The 2,542-nt window shown below is 41.2% G+C and overlaps 1 pseudogene; it reads left to right on the forward strand.

Moving 5' to 3' along the window:
* The first annotated feature begins 203 nt into the window (after positions 1-203).
* Positions 204-1,069, forward strand: LOC104855741 (annotated as a pseudogene).
* Positions 1,070-2,542: the final 1,473 nt, after the last annotated feature.

A 2,542-nucleotide genomic window follows, 5' to 3' on the forward strand; every position in this document is an offset into this window, starting at 1 on the left:
ACCCTTAGTGCCAAATCACTAAGGTCAGACTCACAAGAATTCTGCAAACAAATAACAGACACACAAAGGAAAAACAAAACAAAGTAAACAAAAACATTACGTAGTCTCTGTCCTCTTTCTGTCCATTTCTTTCTTAATATTTCTAGGAATCTTGTGCCTCTGTACAGTGCTCATGCACTGGCTGGACTGAGGTTGTGGTAGGGATGGACGACTTGGACCAAGCTATAAGCCCCAAATAAAAAGGTCAAGAGATTCCTTGAGAAGACAAAGGCTAATCTTGGTGAAAATACTAAAAATGGCATACTGACCAAAGAGGGATGTACAAGGGCAACAGTGGCATAAATACGGAAAGAAGTGTGTGTACTGCGAAAACCACATGGAATTCTGTGTGCAAAGAGGGTCAGACGTCACTGGAATTCTTTTCAAAGAAGTCAGATTGTTCTTTATTCATGTTTGGATCCCGTAATGGGGAGCTGCCCAACAACCTAGTAAGAGGTTGTGTGTATGGCTACCATGTGCTGCTTGTGATGGATTTAGGTACGGAGAAATACGTGTCTCTAGAATACATGAAGAGCAGTAATCGTCCCGAGGGAACAAAACCCATGTTAACATTTGCTGGTGGTGATTTTGATGTAACAGAAGACTATGGAAGGCTAGAAGGTCTTCGTACTCATTTCTTTAGAGGCCCCCAGTAGCAAATATCTGCCCGCCCAGCTGGGCTGGAGTATGTTCTACACCTCACTGCCCTGGAGGGGAAGCTGCCGCGGAAGAAATCCAGTCGCAGAGCACCACAGATTGGGTTGCGAGGACGGGACCTTCCTTGGATCTGGTCCTGAGGAGGACACACCTGGCCTTAGCCGATCTTCATAAGTTATCTATGAAAGTGCCAAAAGCTCTCAAGCCAAAGAAGAAGAAAAATGCTTCTCACAGGACTTTTGGTAAAACTTACAGAAAGATTCATATGCAGAAACAAGACCAAAGCAAACTACAAACCAGGAAAATGAAGGGATTGGAGAAGCAACCTGCAGGGAGGATAAAGAAGACCAGGAGGAAAGTCAAAGAAAATTAAAAACAACTGGTGGAACTTAGCCATCAACTACAGCTGTACTGTAGTCTATTTACTATGGGAACCATCAAGCTTCAGTACAATTCAATTTTTGAAAGGCTTTATTGTATATTTTATAACACAATAAATTATTGTTGTACCAGTTTTTAAAGAAGCTTGTTACTTGTTCGGTCAAAAAAAATTTTTCTAAGAGTTTCATAAAATACAGCTGAAATGAGGAAAGAGTAAGTGCTTTTCCTGAAACTCGTGTCAGCTACCATGACATTTACCCAAGACTAAGAGAGAAGACATCATATAGAACATCTTTTTTTTTTTTTGCAATAATCACAGTACTATCCTGAGTTAAGTTTTTCATATATAAAATTATATATCAAACTTTCCATATATGTGTCAGCAATAGTGATTCCAGAGTCAAATATGTGTTTGTGAATTTTTAGGTATTAATTGACAAATTGAGATCTTGAACTAGTTTATTAGTTTTTTGGCAGTACTGGGGATTGAACCCAAGACCTTCACAATGAGCTACAGCCCTCACCTTTTTTTTTTTTTTTGAGACAGAGTGTCACTAAATTGCCCACCTGGACTTGTATTTGGGGTCCTCCTTCCTCATCCCCTAAAATGCAGAGATTACAGTATTCACCGCTGTGGGTTTCTAAATGAGTCAATTAAAAAATAATGGTATGTGTTTGTACTATGTTTTGAGCTATTAATATCATATCCATGGTAGTTTGCTGTGGTTGGCACTCTGAGAGGTGGGCATATGGCTCATGTTTGATATTCTCGATGGAACACAGATGTAATCTATCATTAGATCAAACCACCTCTAAATTTTGGCCCATCTTTGGTCTGATCTTTGAATTACCTTCTTCCTCACTCTTTTCCCTATGAGAGAGTTTAATGTTAAGGACTTAGGATCATTGCATTTGGGTGTAGGGTTTTTGAGGTTTCAAATGATATGAGTTATCTTAAAGCCAAAGCATATACAATAATTTGTGTTTCACAAAATTTTCTATGTCTATGTCTATCAGATTCTTATTCAACTTCGGAAGTGGAATTTGCTACTTTTCAGTAGGCAACTCCGGCATTTCTGTCAGCGATCTCGCTCACACAGCAGGCGTGGCCTACCAGAGAGCTTTCTCACTCTCGTGTGTCCTCCGCAAGAAGGTGGCTGGCCCCGCCCACTCTGCTTTTCCTGTCCCCTTCTTTTGTTCCAGTCACTATGCCCTCTGCAAGGGCTGTGACAAACGTGGAAAGGTAGAAGAATGCGTGGGTGGGTAGAGCGGCGGATACCATCGGTTAAGCTGCCAGGCGCTGTGGTCAGATTGAAAATCCGTTTGCCTTTTAAACTGAGCCCTGAGGATGGACGCTTACTGTCCTCCACCCAGCCTCTGTCGCAATATATGCAGAACGGATCTGAAGCTGGGCTTCCCTGCTTTTGGAATTGCTCCAAAATTCCTGATACAATAAGTAATGCTG

Source organism: Fukomys damarensis, unplaced genomic scaffold (assembly GCF_012274545.1).
Source record: "Fukomys damarensis isolate Sample0158 unplaced genomic scaffold, DMR_v1.0_HiC HiC_scaffold_37, whole genome shotgun sequence".
Taxonomy (NCBI): domain Eukaryota; kingdom Metazoa; phylum Chordata; class Mammalia; order Rodentia; family Bathyergidae; genus Fukomys; species Fukomys damarensis.